This window comes from Odocoileus virginianus, chromosome 10 (genome assembly GCF_023699985.2).
Source record: "Odocoileus virginianus isolate 20LAN1187 ecotype Illinois chromosome 10, Ovbor_1.2, whole genome shotgun sequence".
Lineage (NCBI taxonomy): Eukaryota > Metazoa > Chordata > Mammalia > Artiodactyla > Cervidae > Odocoileus > Odocoileus virginianus.
In genome coordinates this window covers 64,726,109-64,748,576 of record NC_069683.1, presented here as the reverse complement: position 1 = coordinate 64,748,576, position 22,468 = coordinate 64,726,109, and the positions used below count along the sequence as shown (strand labels likewise).

General features: G+C 35.9%; 1 protein-coding gene across 2 annotated transcripts in view; it reads right to left on the bottom strand.

The window, feature by feature from the left end:
• The window catches only part of CNTN5 (contactin 5), a 1,548,293-nt gene that overhangs the window by 1,155,145 nt on the left and 370,680 nt on the right, over positions 1-22,468 (bottom strand). The window lies entirely within an intron of this gene.

The window sequence follows — 22,468 nt, the reverse complement described above, 5'->3', positions numbered from 1 at the left end:
TAAAAAGATGGTTTACTAATGATAATCCAGATATATAAATAAACCTATTTGTCAACATGTTTTTCTGCTTGTGTTCAAACATTGAAGCTTAGTACTTTTGCCTACTCCACACCTTGGCCATATTCTCCAAATAATCCAGATAAGTTATTATAAAAAGTGGAGAGGGATGCCCTTTTTTTGTTAACAAAATTAGACAAGAAATGATGGTTATACCATTTAGTTAGAGAGTTTCACTGATATAAACAATCCCTATATTACTCAGATCCAAAGATAATTGAGAGTTATATCATGGCAGAATTGGAATTTAGCTATAAGAAACTTCTAATTAACAAATACCAAGTAACTGCTTACCTAGTTTACACATTTTCTTAATTTCTCATTTTCACAGCCAAGTTAAATTCAAAATAGATCAATTTTGGTTCAGACTCATGAAAAGGGAAATTAACTGTTCAGTCATTTAAGAAAAGTTACTCTGACTCTATGGTTTTTCTTCAAGAAGAAAATAAATTAATTTTAATATAGCTATCTTTTTTCAATTTAATTATTGCTATTTGAATTTCAGAAAATTTTGGGAGATAGTTGAGGACAGAGGGGCCCGACATGCTGAAGTTCAAGGGGTTGCAAACAGTCAGACATAACTTAGCAAACAGTCAGACATAACTTAGCAAATGAACAACAACAACAATTTTTCTTCTATATACAGTTTTCATTCAATTAAACTGACAACTTTTGTTCCTGGTGAGTGAGGAACCTGTCACTGAATTCCATGCAAATCCCTTATTCTGTTAAGAAGTCTGAAACACTACCCAGGTCCCATGTCTTTCTTGCACTCCTGATGAGAACAACCTCTTCACTCTGCTAAAGAAAAACAGTGGGTGTGTTCTTAGATTACATCACTGGTCATATAACAAGACCATTTCAAAGTCCGAGACATACAGCCTATAGAATAACTAGAATTATGATGGAACTTTAACTCTGGGAGTCAAGACTCTTTTAAAACACAAGGGAAAATAATCCAGACATGTGAAAAATCAAGCAGGACATAACTCCCTGCTTCTTCTATTTGATATAATGAATAAATAAGATAATGCATATAAAATGATTAGCACAGTATCTGGCTCATAGCAATCACTCAATGGCCTTTGGCAATATTTCAGGGAAAAGTAAAATTTGAATTGTTGCATCTTTACTTCTTCAAAGATTTAACAAAAGTGAAATGATAATGAAAGTTATACCAATAAAATTTCTAAATCAATATAAATAATCTTTTACAGCAAAATGAAAATAGTATTATTATTTATTTTAAGAAATGCTGAAGTTTGGGGATATTGTAGAGAATCTTCAAGGGTGAAATGAGTATGGACATCTGTGATGACAATGGTAAGCTTTTAAATTCAGAGATACTATGATTCTAGGACATAAAGTTCTATTCAAAATCTACAGGAGTTATTTATTTTTTTTAAGTGAACAAAACATCCTGTAATGAAGATACATTTAGATAATCCTTAGGTAGATAATCATAATATGATATATTGATAATAAACTGTCAATTCACAGAAGTCATAAAGCAGTCTATGTTTAAAATACACATTGAGGCAAAGTAAAATAATTTAAACATTCAATTAAACAAAAATCAGAGAGTAAATAATTATAAAATGTATGTCAAAATGCAAAATAATTGACTTAGAGATGGCATATTTTACTTTATTCTGATCCAATGCTTTGCAAAACACAGATTTAAGAGTGTGTTTTTAGAATGTGGCTAGCTTAAGTTATGCCAAAAACTATCACAGCATCCATATTTTATAAAGCTATAAAACTTGCAAAAGTGGAGATATCAATCTGAATTACTCAACAATTTCCAACATTAAGGCTCATCCATATGTATCCCTGATGATAAATATAAAACAATTTATCCAGAAAGAATGATAACATCATTAACAATATACTAATTTCATCATTATCTTCATTAAAAGCAAAGGAGGACATTTTATTTGGAGAAATTTGGCTTCTAAACCATCCTGACACCTTAAATAAGAGTCATACCAACACTCTATAACCCTGTTGCTAAAATATCTGAGATGCTAGGGAAGCAATAAAATTATTCATTATCATTTGCTCTTTAAATTTCATCTTCACTTATAGTACATTAGTAATTGAAAAAAGCATATATATATATATAAAACTTCAACTAAATGTATGAAAGATTGAGGGCAGGAAGAAAAGGGTACGACAGAGTTTGAGATGGTTGGATGACATCACCGACTCAATGGACTTGTGTTTGAGCAAACTCCTGGAGATAGTGAAGGACAGGAAAGCCTGGCACGCTGCAGTTCATGGGGTTGAAAAGAGTCGGACACAACTTAGCGACTGAACAAAAACAACAATGGTGTGAAGGAGAAATCAGATATAAAAAGAGGTGAGGCTTCAAGCCAGATAATAAGGGAGGACTTAAGGCACAGAAGTCCTGCAAATTTTATTTGACAGTATTTTTAATCTTTCTAATTTTTTGCTAATTATTTACATAGATATTTTAATTTTGAATAGACTATAAATGCTCTCCCCAATATACCTTGTAATGTGCAAGTGTAGTCAAAAGTTTCTTTCCTTATAGTTAAACTGACTAATAAAAATAGTTTTGGTTATGATAATATATATGTATTTGTATATATGTGTGTTCCTGGTTTTTAATACCCATACCGTGATAAGTATTATCAGCACATGTTTCCATTTTGAGGTAATTTTAAAATATCAAAATGTCACAATTTTGATGATGATTTAGATATAAAATAAATTCCTATATGGATTTTACAAATATAAAAAATATCAACAGCTTCAAATAGGCCATTCTGTTTTAAATTTATATTGTTTAGGGATTTTATAGCTTCACGGCTTTCCTTAATTTCTCCCAGATATATAACTATACTGGCATATTTCATTTTGTCTGGTAGGCTGATTCTTGGAGTATTCTTATTGACATATTTCCAGTGGCAGAATTATTGGTCTTTTCATGGTCTTTTTAGTGAAAAATATAAAATCTAGAAGTAGCACAGGTATGTATACAAATCTAAAGTGTAAAATGGCAATAGTAGTAGCATAACAAAGAAACAAAGAAGAGTGGCATGTAATTTTTAAAGTGGGAGGAATTTTCTTATTTAAGAATCAAGAGAAATGCCATTTTAAATAATATTTAAAGGATAGCAGTATCTCAATTGACCCATATATATTACCTCTTTAAATCAAATAAATCTGATCCTACACAGTTAAGATGTTTCTGCCAAACATCTGTTTAAACTTTTTGATAAAGTTCTCTCTACTAGAGGAAGACAAAGTAATACTTAATGCACAATACCTGGATGTATTGATTCTGTGGGTTCACTGACCTGAGAGAGGTGGCTGGTTTACCTCTAAGAGGCATATCTGTATAATTCTGTGGCAGGAGGAGGGAGGGTAGGACTGCCAGTAGCTTAATGAGGTTTTCTAAGAAAACCTATCTCTCTGAGGAAATACAGCCCTAATTTACTTGGCAAACAGAGCATGGATGGGATTTCAAGCTCAAATTTCCTCCTTGGCCATGAACCTTGCACAATGCATGATCTGATCAACTGTGTATGATGATTTTGAGAAGGTGGAATAAATCATTAATTTGCCTGAGAAGAAAGAGGAGAAGAAAAGGAAAAATAGAGAGGAAAGAAGCAAGAAAAGGAGGGAAGGAGGAGGGAAGGAGGCAGAAAACATACAGTTAGTGCCAACACTGATTTTTCTCATCATCCTAAAATAGATCCCAACAAAGGTCCTTTGTCAACAAAGGTCCGTCTAGTCAAGGCTATGGTTTTTCCAATGGTCAGGTATGGATGTGACAGTTGAACTATAAAGAAAGCTGAGCACAGAAGAATTGATGCTTTTGAACTCTGGTGCTGGAGAAGACTCTTGAGAGTCCCTTGGACTGCAAGGAGATCCAACCAGTCCATTCTAATGGAGATCAGTCCTGAGTGTTCATTGGAAGGACTGATGCTGAAGCTGAAACTCCAATACTTTGGCCACCTCATGCGAAGAGCTGACTCATTGGAAAAGACCCTGATGCTGGGAGGGATTGAGGGCAGGAGGAGAAGGGGACAACAGAGGATGAGATGGTTGGATGGCATCATGGACACAGTGGACATGGGTTTGGGTGGACTCCGGGAGTTGGTGATGGACAGGGAGGCCTGGCGTGCTGCAGTCCATGGAGTCACAAAGAGTCAGACACGACTGAGCAACTGAACTGAGCTGAACTGAACTGAACTAAACTAAACTAAAATAGATAATTTCCTAAATGTATGATGGCCCTTATGTGGGAACTCTATTGAAAAAAAAAAAAAACTTTCACAACTTTCTTAAAAGTAATATATAAAAACTTATCTATATGGTGGGGATGGGGTTATCCTAATGCTTCAAACTATGTCAAGAATTAGTCCAGGACCCAGGCAGGTACCACAATGGAAAGAGCTAGATTATCAGAAGACACTATCCAGAGCCACATTGTTTTCTCAAAAATCCTTGTTTTTGTTCAGAAATGGCAGCAGTAGAAGTTGCTATCCTTTCCATTCCTATTGCATCCTTGTCTCCATCTAATCCTCAGTCACAAATGCACTTTGCCTGGATGGGGCTCACCTCCTCACCAGGGCTGTGACTATTGGCAACAGGGAAAACTGTGAGAGAGCTCACAGTTCTTGACCACATCAGTTGAGAACTCAGTAGTCTTCCCTCCCGGGTCTGTGAAGTACTCACAGTCAATGAGAGTGTAAATAACAAAGGCCAACAGACTCAGGGAGTTCAAGGCCTTCTAGGCACAGCACAGGTTGAGTCTGTGTGAGAATCAGAAAAGGGAGGCAGGTGTTTTCAGTACCATGTAGACATTTTTGAAAATAAACTAGTTCACAGTTTTTGCATTACATCTTTAAAATTAATTCAATTTTCTTTGTGTTTGATCAATTAAGCAGAATTACTGCCCTGCCTTTCATAATAAAATATACTTAATACAGAAAGTCAATTTTTAAAGGCAATTTTCACAAGTAACACATACATCAATGAATAAGGCAAATATAGAATTATATCTTGCTATCATTATAGCTCTGTGAAATTTGTTTTGCCTATGGACAAGAACTGAAAGAAAATAGAACATAAAATATATTATGCTATTATGACATGAATGAGGGTAAGTGACTTTTCATTTTTATTTTGATCCTAAATATATTTTTTTAAAGAGATCAAACCAGTCCATCCTAAAGGAAATCAGTCCTAAATACTCACTGGAAGGACTGATGCTGAAGCGGAAATCCCAGTACTTTGGCCACATGATGCAAGGAACTGACTCATTGGAAAAGACCCTGATGCTGGGAAAGATTGAAGGCGGGAGGAGAAGGGGACAGGACTGGAAATGGGGTGTTTTCATTCCAATCACAAAGAAAGGAAATGCCAAAGAATGCCCAAACTACCACAGAATTACACTCATCTCACACGCTAGTAAAGTAATGCTCAAAATTCTCCAAACCAGGCTTCAACAATATGTGAAACATGAACTTCCAGATATTCAAGCTCGTTTTAGAAAAGACAGAGGAACCAGAGATCAAATTGCCAACATCTGCTGGATCATCGAAAAAGCAACAGAGTTCCAGAAAAACATCTATTTCTGCTTTGTTGACTATGCCAATGCCTTCGACTGTGTGGATCACAATAAACTGTGGAAAATTCTGAAAGAGATGGCAGTACCAGACCACCTGACCTGCCTCTTGAGAAACCTATATGCAGGTCAGGAAGCAACAGTTAGAACTGGACATGGAACAGCAGACTGGTTCCAAATAGGAAAAGGAGTACATCAAGGCTGTATATTGTCACTGTGCTTATTTAACTTACATTCAGAGTACATCATGAGAAATGCTGGGCTGGATGAAGCACAAGCTGGAATCAAGATTGCTGGGAGAAATATCAACAACCTCAGATATGCAGATGGCACCACCCTTTTGGCAGAAAGTGAAGAAGAACTAAAAAGCCTATTGATGAAAGTGAAAGAGGAGGGTGAAAAAGTTGGCTTAAAGTTCAACATTCAGAAAACTAAGATCATGGCATCTGGTCCCATCACCTCATGGCAAATAGATGAGGAAACAGTGGAAACAGTGGCTGACTTTATTTTTCTGGGCTCCAAAAGTTGGAGTTGGAGTTGGTGATGGACAGGGAGGCCTAGAGTGTTGTAGTCCGTGGGGTCACTGGACATGACTGAGTGACTGAACTCATACCCCCACATCTGATTTTTCATGTGCTCCTGGTCAATGCTTTATTTGAATTATCAAATACTTATTCATGCATGTACGTAGCAATGCTTTGCTCTCCTGCCTTGCAGGAGTTCTTAATTTCCATACTGAGGAATCCAGCACTTGGAATTAATAAATGATATAGCATTGTTTCAACAGTGGATCTGAGAGAAACACCACATCTACAGGTCCCGACTCTACCCTCCATTACTTAGTGTTACTGTGCATTTTTAACTTCTCTTGTCCATCCAATAAGAGATACAGAAATATCTTGTAAGTGCAGTGACTTAAATATACTATGAACTTGAGGAAAAAGCAATGAGCTACATTTAAAAGAAAACCTGACTCATTTTTTATTTCTCCTTTAAACACACTTCTCTTAGTTTTTGAATGATCCAACAGGTGGTTATCCAGAATTAATCATTTCTTCACTTGTATGTTTGTATTATCAAACCCTGCATTTTTTTTTTATGTCAGTGTGTCTGTAGCAGATCATGAGCTCTAAGCTCTAAGCTTTTAAGGGCTTGGATATAAATGTTATTATGCTATAACTATTTTCTTTTTTAATTTTTTGCTCTTATCATTTGTTTTGTCCCATTAGATGTATTTATCTTCACTTTTATTTTCCAGAATGAAAGGTGAGCTAAAATTTTTCATATATACTTTTTCAAAAGACTGATTTTTTAATTTAATGGAGATCATCATTATTATGAAGACTATCTCAGATGAAACTTTGTGAAAAATTAAATAACATTAAATACAATTTTTTTAAACAGTTTTATGAGAATGACTTTTCACATCTTTAAACAAGACCTGAAATAATCTGGGGACCAAAAAAAATTTTTTTTTTGGTACTATTTTGGTTAACCAAGGACCTGGTAGAAAGAGTAAAACTCCCTCTTTTTTTTTCCAAATATATTTTTCAAGGTTTTTATACACTTCCCTTATAAAATTTAACAATAAGTTATAGAGTTATTGGGCTTCCTTGGTGGCTCAGATGGTAAAGAATCTGCCTGTAATGCAGGAGGCACAGAAGATGCTGGTTCAATCCCTGGTTGCGGAAAGGTTTCCTGGAGAAGGTCAGGGCCACCCACTCTAGTATTCTTGCCTGGAGAATCCCATGGACAGAGGAGCCTGGCAGGTTACAGTCCGTAAGATCTCAAAGAGCTGGACATGACTGAAGCCACTGAGCACATAGAATTATTATTGGAGAAAGTCTTACTTCCTCGCAGCACTGTTTACAGTAGCTAGGACATGGAAGCAACCTAGATGTTCATAGGATGAATGGACAAGAAAGCTGTGGTACATATACACAATGGAATATTACTCAGCTATTAAAAATAATGTATTTGAGTCAGTTCTAATGAGGTGGATGAAACTGGAGCAGAGTGAAGTAAGTCAGAAAGAAAAACAGCAATACAGTATATTAACACATATATATTGAATTTAGAAAGATGGCAACAATGACCCTATATGTGAGACAGCAAAAGAGACACAGATGTAAAGAACAGACTTTTGGACCCTGTGGGAGAAGGCAAGGGTGGGATCATTTGAGAGAATAGCACTGAAACATGTATTATATTACCACATGTGAAACAGATCGCCAGTCCAGGTCCGATGCATGAGACGGGGCACTCAGGGCCGGTGCACTGGGATGACCCTGAGGGATGGGATGGGGAGGGAGGTGGGAGGGGTTTCAGGATGGGGAACACATGTACACCCGTGGCTCATTCATGTCAGTGTATGGCAAAAGCCACTATAATATTGCAAAGTATCTAGTCTCCAATTAAAATAAGTAATTTAAAAAAAAACATTCTTAGAAAGCATGAGACTGCAAAGGTTTCCTGTGCTCCATTGCAAGCTTACTTATCCACTTTGAAGGTGAGGGTGTGGGTGCTCTGAATACACTTAAGCATTTTATAAGTTATCTTTGAAAAGTCTGCTAAATAAATTTATCAGGGATTATCTCTATAAAAGAAATTTGTTTATATGAAACAAATTTTTGTGTTGCTTTTATAAGCCAAAATGTGACAATTTTTTGATGAATGATTACTCATTATGGCTTTTTCTATTTGAAGATTATTAGATAATTAGAATATACTAAATGAGTTTTTTTGTCCTGCATACAGCTTGAATTAACAGAGTTTGAAATCATAACGATAGATAGATGGATGGATGGAGGGAAGGAAGGAAGGAAAAGAAAAAAGACACAGATAGGGATAAAAATATAGTTTTCGGATTACATTAAAGCCTTGAGGAAAGCATCTCACTAAGTTTTACAACAGGCATTTAAATCTGCTTTAACTCACAAAATCAAGTATTTTTTTTTTTAATGTTGGAAATGACCTTGGAGATCATATTATTTTCCAAGTGCAGGGTACTTTTTAATGAAGCATTCCCTGACATCACGTACTTACTAAAATGTCAGAAGCTTTTCATCAAACTGAACTATCCTTTTTTTTTTTTTTTGATTGCTAGTATCCTATTTTTTAGAAGGAAGAATACCTGTATTAGCCTCTGTGCTCTTTTCTAGCCCCTTTGACACGTTATTCCTTTTAAACAGCTAAGATGCAAACTGTCTCTAAGTCTCTTTTTCTTCAGACTTTGTATCACCAATCTTTTCTTTATTTTCCAGGTGATAATGACTCATCATCCCTTGTTAACTTTTCACCCAGCCACCTCCAGGTTGTTAATGGAGCTCAACCAGAATGGACTCTCACCAGGCCGGAGCAGAGTGACGCCAAAGCAGCCTCCATTCAGGACGCAATTTCCCATGATCGCTTTTAGTGGCCATTTTTCAATACTTTTGAATTATAGCACTCTAAGTCTCCCTTTTCATTACATTTTATCTTCTATTTTGTTTTTAAATTATCTCTTAGTTTTTCCTCTGCTGACAAAAGGCCCTATTGAAGCCATTTTCTATGCAGACTTAGTAAGATCATTGATATCACAGCTAACATGGTTCTGCTTTACTTTATCTAAATATTCACCATACTGCTAAAAGTAAATATAAATATTACAATAACTCATTTAATTTCAGACATTAAAATATAACTGCTTCTTAAATGACATGAAAATGATACAATTTGAAATTTCATACAAGCATTTTTTTCAAATGAAAGCACAAATTTTAGATTAGAGGTTAAAAACCTCAGTATTTAACTATTTATCATGATAACTTTGATTCAACTCTTCTGTCTCTCACCTGCTTCCCCAACATAGGTGTCTGAACATAGTTCTAAGGCATAGTTTGTGGAAGTCTAAAAGTAAAATTACGCTCAATAGGTGGTACTTCCTCAAGTATTTTAACATCCTGTAAATTTACATTTATTAACAATAAGTAGAAGATGTTCTTCTGTTATTTAACACTATTTTTCAGTGCCTTTCCTAAAACTAATAAACATTTTCTAAATATGGAAACAGCATAACAAATAATTATCATCACTGGTTTATTTCAACATAGGTTAGGTAGCCTGATTGTAAAGCAAGGTGAGGCACCTTTGAGTCAAAGAATAAATTATCATCTTTATCATTTGTATGATTTATCATTGAACTCTCCTTTATTGTAGTTATTTCTATTTGGATGCTAAATGCACCAGGGGTTCCTTTATCCTTTCACACTAATTTTCTTCAGTCATGTGATTGATTCAATTTTTCTTGAATTCCAGTTGTAGGAGACTAGGCTCAAGGTATATTTCATGAAAGTCTCTATGTCTGGAATTTTGTCTCCTCAGTGATTCAATGGACAGAAGAATTATGTTCATGACAAAATGTTCTTGTGAAGCTAAATCTAAAGTTTTTAGTTTTTCCTTTCCCTACCCTCATTTTTCACTATTTGCAGATAAAATACTTCTCTTTTCTTAAAGAGCACAAAACATATGACTTGTAGGTCATAATGCATCCCACTAAATCCCATGGTTATCTAGCATAGTAGATACATATTCTGATTATTCCAATTTTATTAGTGTGGAATCTGAAACTATGGGTTTGCTTCCTATCATACCATTTTGAAGTAGCAGAGTTAAGAGTTAACGCTCATGATTTCTGATGGCAAATATCATATCATTCCAGACCTCCAAACTGCCCAATTCACCAAGAACATAAGCTATGAAACTATAATATAGAAACAATACCAAATGAGACTGTAAATTTAAGTAATTTGGATTTGTGTGCATTTCATCTGAAAATAAATTCTAGATGTTTCATTTGGGGAAAATTGTATTTTATTTTGAAATGCATATTTATTACCAAATCAATATTCAATATTTTATTTGTAATCAGTGTAATTATATAAAAATTCTGGGATAGGGATTAAATTAGTTAGTTATGCATATTCATTATATTAAGCAGCATTTAATACAGAAGCCTATGCTCCTGTTACAACACCGAATTTGTACTTCATCTACTGTTGGATTTTTAAAATTTATACAAAGTATAACATGTAACATGAAAATATGATAATAAGTTTCCTTTTACATGCTTTAGAAAACATAAGTTATGTGAATAATTCAAACAGTTACATATTTTTAATGAATTATTGTTGAACCAGGCAGGTCAAACGGGGAGAGAGGGAGACTTAGAGGAGAAGCAGAAGTAAGCAGAAAAGTTTAATGTAGATTTATGTAATCAGGGTATCATAGCTTTTATGATTAATTATTTAATTTAATCCTTTAGTTTCATAAAATTATAACTAACAGTATTAATATTAATAATCATTGCTGTAGAAAAAAAAATCTCTGTATTTATCCTCTGCTTTTTCCTCTCAAACATACTCTAACCAGATGTCCCTTCCCATCACAACTACCACTGCATTGTAAAAGTTCTTGGCAAAGTAACAGTGAAACTGAAATAAATAGCAAGGCAATATTAAGTTCTCATCTTAGGAGATCTGTAACAGCTATTGTCATGGGTATTCACTTTGTCTTTCTTTATTACAAGCTATCTTTACAAAGCATCTGAATCAGCATTCTTCAGCTTTTCCTTCAGTTTCTATGACTTTTCTTTTTCAGGCTCTTTTGTCAGTTTTACTCATCTCTGTAACCTATGTTTTAGTTTATATACTTATTCCTTTCTCTAAATTCTTTTACATTATTGGCATGACACACGAGCACAAACTCCCAATTTTATATCTACAGCTAACTCAGCTTTCTTTTTCTTTTTTTTTGTGGTGCTAAATGTTCTTATTTTCTTTTTTCCATTTATTTTTATTAGTTGGAGGATAATTACTTTACAATATTGTAGTGGGTTTTGTCATACATTGACATGAATCAGCCATGGATTTACATGTATTCCCCATCCCGATCCCCCCTCCCACCTCCCTCTCCACCCGATCCCTCTGGGTCTTCCCAGTGCACCAGGCTGGAGCACTTGTCTCATGCATCCAACCTGGGCTGGTGATCTGTTTCACCCTAGATAATATACATGTTTCAATGCTGTTCTCTCGAAACATCCCACTCTTGCCTTCTCCCACAGAGTCCACAAGTCTGTTCTGTATATCTGTGTCTCTTTTTCTGTTTTGCATATAGGGTTATCGTTACCATCTTTCTAAATCCCATATATATGTGTTAGTATGCTGTAATGTTCTTTATCTTTCTGGCTTACTTCACTCTGTATAATGGGCTCCAGTTTCATCCATCTCATTAGAACTGATTCAAACGAATTATTTTTAATGGCCGAGTAATATTCCATGGTGTATATGTACCACAGCTTCCTTATCCATTCGTCTGCTGATGGGCATCTAGATTGCTTCCATGTTCTGGCTATTATAAACAGTGCTGCTATGAACATTGGGGTGCACGTGTCTCCAAACGTGTCTCCAAAGAAGACATACAGATGGCTAACAAACACATGAAAAGATGCTCAACATCACTCATTATCAGAGAAATGCAAATCAAAACCACAATGAGGTACCATTACACGCCAGTCAGGATGGCTGCTATCCAAAAGTCTACAAGCAATAAATGCTGGAGAGGGTGTGGAGAAAAGGGAACCCTCTTACACTGTTGGTGGGAATGCAAACTAGTACAGCCGCTATGGAGAACAGTGTGGAGATTTCTTAAAAAAACTGGAAATAGAATTGCCATATGACCCAGCAATCCCACTTCTGGTCATATACACCGAGGTAACTCAGCTTTCTTAAATTCCATATATTTTATATCTTCATTTGAATGTCACATAGGCATTTCATACTTGTCTGAAAAATGATCTCCTCACTATCCCCACCCAACACGCCTTCTTTGTCTCAGTAAGTAGACACTCCATCTTTACAGTTGCCCAGGCAACTTCCACCTTCTAGTTATCAAAGCACAAAACACCGAGAGCATCTTTACACCTTCCCTGTCCTTTCATGTCTCATCTAATTCATCAGGAAATTATTAAAATGTAAATTAAATCACGACTTTCCTCAATTCAAAACCATCCAACATTTGATTCCCATCTCGCTGAATGTAAAAGTTAACAGTTAAATTTCTCATAATAACTCACAACTTTTGGTGGTTTTTTTAATCGCATCAGTTCCTTGGTTTTGCTTTTTCTCCTCTCCCCTTGCTCTTTCTTCTCCAGCATACTAACTACTCAGAACACATCAGGTTTTCTGTGTCTGCTGTTCCTCTGCCACCAGAAATGCCACACGGTCACTACCCTCACTCCCTTCATGTCCCACAGCAAAGGTCTCTTCAGGAGGTCACACCTCATAGTCTCCCGAAAAAAAAAGACAAACAAAAACACCCTAACCCAACACTCTCTAAACCTCTTAATGCTGACTGATTTTTTCCAAAATATTCATCACTTCAATATAGTGTACATTTTTATTTATACACTATTCAATGTTTCTCTTTCGATAATCGAAAGTCAATTTCAAAAGATCAGAGATTTTTGTATTCAGATTTTATACATGAATGTATTTTTATATCATTCATAAGAGAATATCATATGTCTGTGAAAAATTGAAATACTGAAAATTGATAAAACATTAATAAACATTTTAGAAGATTACTTATATAACATATAACAAATGCTCATAAAATTTACAAAAAAATGCAAACAAATAGGTAAACAAAATAAATACATTCATATAAAATAAAAAGACAGTAATAAGAAAACAAAATGGAGGACAGCATAAAATCCATCACAGTTCAGTGGCTATAGTACAGCTGTTATTTGAAAGAAATCCTGTAACAGTCAAACAGAAGGGAATACCTTACCTACAGAATCCATGAGGTTAAAATAAACAATCTCTCCCATATTCATCCAATAAAAATAGCAATATAATTAAATTAAAAAAATAATACATTTATTCAGAAGATACAAATGTTCTTGGTAATAAGAAAAGTGAGATATCCCCCATCTCTACTCTAGCCCAACCCCATAAGAGAATACTGTCAGACATGGTAGATGGCATGCCTAACTCATTCCTGTAATTTGAGTATGACTAATTCTTATTATGTCCTTCAATACAAATCAATAGTAAATGCCAAAGGGTAATTCAGTGCAAGTAATTTAAAAAAAAATTCCAAAATATAGCTCAAGGGAAACATAAATTTTAGAATAATTGGGTCAAACATTTTCAAGTTGACTAGAGATATTTTACAGGCAATATAGTAGGATATTTTTTGTGTTACATCTTTGAAGATGCTTTGTGTTAATAACACAGTAAAATTACACTGATTTATTACAGTAACGCAAGTTGAAGTGACTATTCCAAAAAGAATACAAAAACATCTATATTACATCATTTTCACAGGCACATACACTCATGGACTTAATTTAAACTAAAGCATATAACAAGGAACATAATATTTAAATATGAATACTACAGTTTAACAATTATTCTAATCTTAATATGACAGTAACTATTAAAATAATAAACAAATCAAAATTAAGCAGTTTTATTTTTTCTTTAATATTACTTTATATAGAACACAGAAATAATTATTTACATTACACTTCAGATAGCCTTAAAATATTTCTCACACACCATTTTTATTCTCTGAAATGACTCAAGCAAATAAAAATACACATTTCTGAAAAACTCTGTGACTCACTATTTTTACTATAATATTTGCAAACTAATTTATATTCTATGTGTATAATATATATTTCCAAAGTCTCTTTTAAGATTATGCTTATCACCATTCCTCATGTAGCTAAATATTAGGAAAAAACTGAATGTGCATTCTCTTTTCAAAGCAAATTACAGAGAAAAACTACCAAAAACTTACACTATTATTTTCCTTCAAATTCCAAAATGCTCTGTAAGTATCCTTATATCACCAAAAAATTATTCTCCTTAAAGACTAAGTTAAAATACACTCCAATTCCACTTAAATTTTAAAGTATTAAAAAACAATTATTTGAATTTTACTCAAGAATGCATTAATTCTTATAAAAATTGGTACCTTTAAAAATGTTTCCCTCTTACTAAATCACTGTCATGTTCTTCATTTATGCCCAATGTGTATCTAAACAGTTTAGTTTTTATTCCCAGTTATTAACCATATAGACATGAATAAAATTGTGACATAAATAGGAAAAACAGCCTTTCACAACGTAGGCCACAGAAGTGGAAATATAAGGTAAATTATAAAATACATATTAGCTAAAACATTCCACAATAGTTTCTATCTATGAATGTGTTGAGGCCATGCCATTCAGGTAACTCTGATGGTACCATATAACTACAGGTTCTTTTCAGTCAAGGTAGGGGCACATTACAAAAATTGAAACATTATTTTAAAGAGCTTATTCCCATTATTTTGAATCTAATAGGCAATTTGATATTTTAGACTAAATTTTCTAGTGTTTGATGTACTAGATACAATAATTTAGTTCATGTTTGTTGAGTTTATTTGTAGAGCACACTTCAACAATTCGAAGCATGTGCTGTGCTGTGCTTAGTTCTGAGTCTGCAACCCCATGGACTGTAGCCCACCAGGCTCTTCTGACCATGGGGATTCTACAGACAGAATACTGGAGGCGGTTGCCATGCCCTCTTCCAGAAATTGAAGGACAGATTCAGTATAAAACAAAATATTGATACTTTTAGCCAAGACTAAGAGAGAGGGGACATATGTATGTCTATGGCTGATTCATGCCAATGCATGGTAGAACCCAGCACAATATTGTAAAGCAATCATCTTCTGAGTACTGGAGTGGGTTGCCATTTCCTTCTCCAGGGGATCTTCCCGACCCAGGGATCGATCCTGGGTCTCCCACATTGCAGGCAGACGCTTTACCATCTGAGTCACCAGGGAAGCCCAATTAAAAAATAAATACATTAAAAAAATCTAAAAATAAAAACTTAGCATTCACTCCTGAGCATAGATCCAGAGAAAACCATACTTTGAAAAGATACATGTATCCTAATATTCACTGCAACATTATTTACAATAGCCAGGAAATGAAAGCAACCTAAATGGTCATCAACAGGGGAATGGGTAGGACTTCCCTGGTGGTCCACTGGTTAAGAATCTACCTGCCAATGCAGGAGGCATGGGTATGATACTTGGTCTGGGAAGATTCCACATGCCATGGGACAATTATACTCATGTGCCACAACTATTAAGCCTGGACTGCAACTACTGAAGTCCACTTGCCCACTTGCAGAGTCCATTCTCTGCAACAAGAGAAATGACTACAATAAGAAGCCTGAGCACTGCAATGAAGAGCAAGCCCCACTTACGGCAGCTAGAGAAAACCTGCTCACAGCAAGGAAGACCCAGCACAACTAAAAATAAACAAATTATTAAAAATACAGAGGAACAGTAAATAAGACATGGATACATACAGTGGAATATTACTCAGTCATAAAAAGGAATGAAATTGGGTCATTTGTAGAGACACGGATGGAACTAGAGACTATTACAGAGTGAAGTAACTCAGAAACAGAAGAACCAATACTGTGTATTAACACATATTCATGGAAAAATGGTATAGATAATCTTACTTGCCACACAGAAATACAGACAACAGCCATAGAGAACAAATGCATGGACACCTAGGGGGAAGGATGAATTGGGATTTGGGATTTTATACACTATTAATAATGTATATAAAATAGATAACCAGTAAGACACTACTATATAGCTCAGATAACTCTGCTCTGCTTTGGAGTGACCCAAATGAAAAGGAAATTCATAAAGGGGTTTTCTACATAGCTGATTTACTTTGCTATATAAAAAACTAACAATCAGACTTAAATTGAAGAAACTAGAGAAAATGACTAGTCCATTCAGGTATGACCTAAATCAAACCTCTATGATTATACAGTGGAAGTGAAAAATAGATTCAAGGGATTAGATCTGATAGACAGAGTGCCTGAAGAACTGGGGCAGAGGTTCATGACATTGTACAGGAGGAAGTGATCAAGATCATCCCCAAGAAAAACAAATGGAAAAAGGCGAAATGGTGGTTTGAAGAGGCCTTAAAAATAGCTGAGAAAAGAAGAGAAGCTAAAGGCAAAGGAAAAAGGAAAGGTATACCCAAGTGATGGTAGGCACTGAGAGAGGGCATCAGAGGGTAGACAGATGGAAACCTCAATCACAGACAACTAGCCAATCTGATCACACGGACCACAACCTTTTCTAACTCAATGAAACTAAGTCATGCTGTGTGGGGCCACCCAAGACAGACAGGTCATGGTGGAGAGGTATAACAGAATGTGGTCCACTGGAGAAGGGAATTGCAAACCACTTCAGTATTCTTGCCTTGAGAACACCATGAACAGCATGAAAAGGCAAAAAGATAGAATACTGAAAGATGAACTCCCCAGGTTGGTAGGTGTACAATATGCTACCGGTGATCAGTGGAGAAATAACTCTAGAAAGAATGAAGGGATGCAGTCAAAGCAAAAACAACACCCAGTAGTGGATGGGACTGGTGATAGAAGCAAGGTCTGACACTGTAAAGAGCAATATTGCATAGGAACCTGGAATGTTAGGTCCATGAATCAAGGCAAATTGGAAGTGGTCAAACAGGAAGTGGCAAGCGTGAGTGTCGACATTCTAGGAATCAGTGAGCTAAGGTGTACCGGATGGGTGAATTTAACTCAGATGACCATTATATCTACAACTGTGGGCAGGAATTCCTTAGAAGAAATGCAGTAGCCCTGATAGTCAACAAAAGAGTCTGAAATGCAGTACTTGGATGCAATCACAAAAATGACAGAAAGATCTCTGTTCATTTCCAAGGCAAACCATTCAATATCACAGTAATCCAAGTCTATGCCCTGACCAGTAATGCTGAAGAGGCTGAAGTTGAATAGCTCTACGAAGACCAAAAAGACCTTCTAGAACTAACACCCAAAAAAGATGTCCTTTTCATTATAGGAGACTGGAATGCAAAAGTAGGAAGTCAAGAAACACCTGGAGTAACAGGCAAATTTGGCCTTGGAGTACAGAATGAAGCAGGGCAAAGGCTAAAAGAGCTCTGACAAGAGAAAGCACTGGTCATAGCAAACACCCTCTTCCAACAACACAAGAGAAGACTCTACACTTGGACATCACCAGATGGTCTAACTGAAATCAGATTGATTATATTCTTTACAGCCAAAGATGGAGAAGCTCTACACAGTCAGCAAAAACAAGACCGGGAGCTGACTGGGGCTCTGATCTTGAACTCCTTATTGCCAAATTCAGAATGAAATTGAAAAGTGGAGAAAGCAACTACACCACTTAGGTATGACCTAAATTAAATCCCTTATGTACAGTGTAATATGTAATGTAAAGGGTACAGTGTAAGTGAGAAATAGGTTTAAGGGACTCGATCTGATAGACAGACTGCCTGATGAACTATGGATGGAGGTTCGTGACACTGTACAGGAGACAGGAAACAAGACCATCCCCAAGAAAAAGAAATGCAAAAAAGCAATATGGCTGTCTGAGGCGGCCTTACAAATAGCTGTGAAAAGAAGGGAAGTGAAAAGCAAAGGAGAAAAGGAAAGATATACCCATTTGAATGCAGAATTCCAAAGAATAGCAAGGAGAGATAAGAAAGCCTTCCTCAGTAATCAATGCAAAGAAATAGAGGAAAACATTAGAATGGGAAAGACCAGAGATACTGTCAAAAAAAAAAAAAAAAGATATCAAGGGAACATTTCATGCAAAGATGGGATCAATAAAGGACTGAAATGGTAGGGACCTAATGGAAGTAGAAGATATTATGAAGAGGTGGCAAGAATACACACAAGGATTGTATAAAAAAGATCTTCATGACCCAGCTAATCACGATGGTGTGAACACTCACCTAGAGCCAGACATCCTGGAATGTGAAGTCAAGTGGGCCTTAGAAAGCATCACTACAAACAAAGCTAGTGGAGGTGATGTAACTCCAGTTGAGCTATTTAAAATCCTGGAAGATGAAGCTGTGAAAGTGCTGCACTGAATCTGCCAGCAAATTTGGAAAACTCAGCAGTGGCCAGAGGACTGGAGAAGGTTAGTTTTCATTCCAATCCCAAAGAAAGGCAATGCCAAAGAATGGTCAAACTACTGCACAATTACACTCATCTCAAATGCTAATAAAGGAATGCTCAAATTCTCCAAGCCAGGCTTCAGCAATACGTGAACAGTGAACTTCCAGATGTTCAAGCTTGTTTTAGAAAAGGCAGAGGAACCAGAGATCAAATTGCCAATATCTGCTGGATCACTGAAAAAGCAAGAGAGTTCAGAAAAACATCTATTTCTGCTTTATTGACTATGCCAAAGCCTTTGACTGTGTGGATCACAAGAAACTGTGGAAAATTCTGAAAAAGATGGGCATACCAGACCACCTGACCTACCTCTTGAGAAACCTATATGCAGGTCAGGAAGCAACAGTTAGAACTGGACATGGAACAGCAGACTGATTCCAAATAGGAAAAGGAGTATGTCAAGGCTGTATATTGTCACCCTGCTCATTTAACTTATATGCAAAGTACATCATGAGAAATGCTGGCCCGGAGGAAGCACAAGCTGGAATCAACATTGCCGGGAGAAATATCAATAACCTCAGATATGCAGATGACACCACCCTTATGGCAGAAAGTGAAGAAGAACTAAAGAGCCTCTTGATGAGAGTGAAAGAGAAGGGTGAAAAAGTTGGCTTAAAGCCCAACATTCAGAAAACTAAGATCATGGCATCCGGTCCCATCACTTTATGGGAAATAGATGAGGAAACAGTGGAAAGAGTGGCTGACTTTAATTTTCTGGGCTCCAAAATCAGTACAGACGGTGATTGCAGCCATGAAATTAAAAGACACTTACTCCTTGGAAGGAAACTTATGACCAACCTAGACAGCATATTAAAAACCAGAGACATTACTTTGTCAACAAAGGTCCATTTAGTCAAGGCTATGGTTTTTCCAGTGGTCATGTATGGATGTGAGAGTTGGACTGTGAAGGAAGCTGAGCACCGAAGAATTGATGCTTTTGAACTGTGTTGTTGGAGAAGACTCTTGAGGGACACTAGGACTGCAAGGAGATCCAACCAGTTCATCCTAATGGAGATCAGTCCTGGGTGTTCATTGGTAGGACTGATTTTGAAGCTGAAATTCCAATACTTTGGCCACTTGATGCAAAGAAATAGAGGAAACAATAGAATGGGAAAGACTAGAGATCTCTTAAAGAAAATTAGAGATACCAAGGGAAATTTCATGCAAAGATGGGCATAATAAAGGACAGAAACAGTATGGACCTAACAGAAGCAGAAGACATTTAGAAAAGGTTGCAAGAACACACGGCACAACTATCTGTCTATCTATCTATCTATCTATCTCTCTCTCTCTCTATCTCTATATATATATATATATATATATATATATATATATATATATATACATAGGACTGGAAAAGGTCAGTTTTTACTCCAATTCCAAAGAAAGGCAATGACAAAAAATGTTCAAACTACTGCACAATTGCACTCATCTCACATGCTAGCTAACAAAGTAATGCTCAAAATTCTCAAGCCAGGTTTCAACAGTATGTGAACCTAAAACCTCCAGATGTTCAAGTTTGATTTAGAAAAGACAGAGGAAGCACAGATCAAACTGCCAACATCCACTGGATCACTGAAAAAGCAAGAGAGTTCCAGAAAAATATCTACTTCTGCCTTATTGACTACACCAAAGCCTTTGACTGTGTGGATCACAATAAACTGTGGAAAATTCTTCGAGATGGGAATACCAGACCACCTAACCTGTCTCCTGAGAAATCTGTATGCAGATCAAGAAGCAACGGTTAGAACCAGACATGGAACAACAGACTGGTTCCAAATTAGGGAAGTACGTCAAGGCTGTATATTGTCACCCTGCTTATTTAACTTTATATGTCAAGTATATCATGCAAAATGCCTGGAAGAAGAACAGTTGGAATCAAGATTGCTGGGAGAAATATCAATAACCTCAGATATGCAGATGACACCATACTTATGGCAGAAAGTGAAGAGGAACTCAAGAGCCTCTTGATGAAAGTGAAAGAGGAGAGTGAAAATGTTGGCTTAAAACTCAACATCAAAACTAAGATCATGGTAGCAAGTCCCATCATTTCATGGGAAATAGATGGGGAAACAATAGAAACTGTGACAGACTTTATTTTTCTGGGCTCCAAAATCACTGCAGATGGTGACTGCAGCCATGAAATTAAAAGACACTTGCTCCTTAGAAGAAAAACCATGAGAAAACTTGGCAGTATATTAAAAAGCAGAGAAATTACTTTGCCAACAAAGGTTCACTTAGTCAAAGCTATGGTTACTCCATAGTCATATATGGATGTCAGAGTTGGACCACAAAGAAAGCTGAACACTGAAGAATTGATGCTTTTGAACTGTGGTGTTGGAGAAGACTCTTGAGAGTCCCGTGGACTTCAAGGAGACCAAACCAATCAATCCTAAAGGAAATCAATCCCGAATATTCATTGGAAGGAGTGATGCTGAAGCCAAAACTCCTGATTCAAAGAACTTACTCACTGGAAAAGACCCTGATGCTGGGAAATATGGAAGGCAGGAGAAGGGGATGACAGAGGATGAGATGGTTGGATGGCATTACTGACTGGATGGATATGAGTTTGAGCAAGCTCCAGGATTTGGTGATGGACAACAAAGTCTGGCATGCTGCAGTCCATGGGATCACAAAAGGTCAGATACAACTGAGCGACTCAGTTGCACTGAACTGAAATGTCCTTATGCTCCTTCTTCTGTTCTGTCTTCTTTTTTTGTTTCTTAGCCATATTTTGATTAATCATTGTTTGCCTCCAACAGCCAGAACTGGGAAGGAGAATTTAGACAATCACTGTTTGGTTCTGGTGTTTGTATATAGGATGTGGATAAGTCTACTCTAGCCAAAAGTGGCATTGAGAGTAATCCAGATCTGTGTGATGAGCTTCACTTTTGTTACGCATTGGTTCTACAGAAGTGCCTTACACTTTGAGTTGTAACCTGCTGATCCTTCTTCAAGCTACACAGATGATTCTCACTAAAAATTCCCTCATTCACAAGCAAGTAACCATGATTTACTCTGAGTGCATCAGAAGAAAAATAATCAGTATCCAAAAGCTTGGAATAAGCCATTAAAGAACTTGAAAGATTCTTATGGACTATGGTATTGACTTACCCAGGAGGCAAGACTCTAGTTCAAGCAATAGTGTTTAACTATTACTTTAATGTTTCCTAAAAAGGAAATGTGTCTAATAGATTTATGATAAAAGCTATGCAATAGGTAGCTGATGAAACATTAATGTGTTCAATTCTTAGATAAGTTGTGACTGTCTTAATTAGTAACTGTATGATGCTGCTGAAATTCCTTAGACTGGCCCTGTTTGATATAAATTTAAGAGCCACAAGTGAAAGCCAAATGGCTGATATTAAAATAAAAAGAAACTGGCAAATTTAATAATATATTTTGGTAATGTAATATATCTAAAATATCATCTTAATATGTAATCAAAATGTTTGCATAATAAAAATAAAATTATTAAGGAAATACTTAACTTTTTTTATACTGATTCTTAGACATGTGTTGTATTTTATTTTCACAACATATTTCAATTTAAATTAGCCACATTTCAAGTGCTAAATAGCCACATCTGCCTGATTTTATTGGACAGCACAACTCTGGCTTAGCCTGATATTTTCTTTACAGTAATCTCTTAGATATTTGCTACTTTATGAACTGGGCTCCCCTGGTGGCTCAGTGGTAAAGAATCCACCTGCCAATG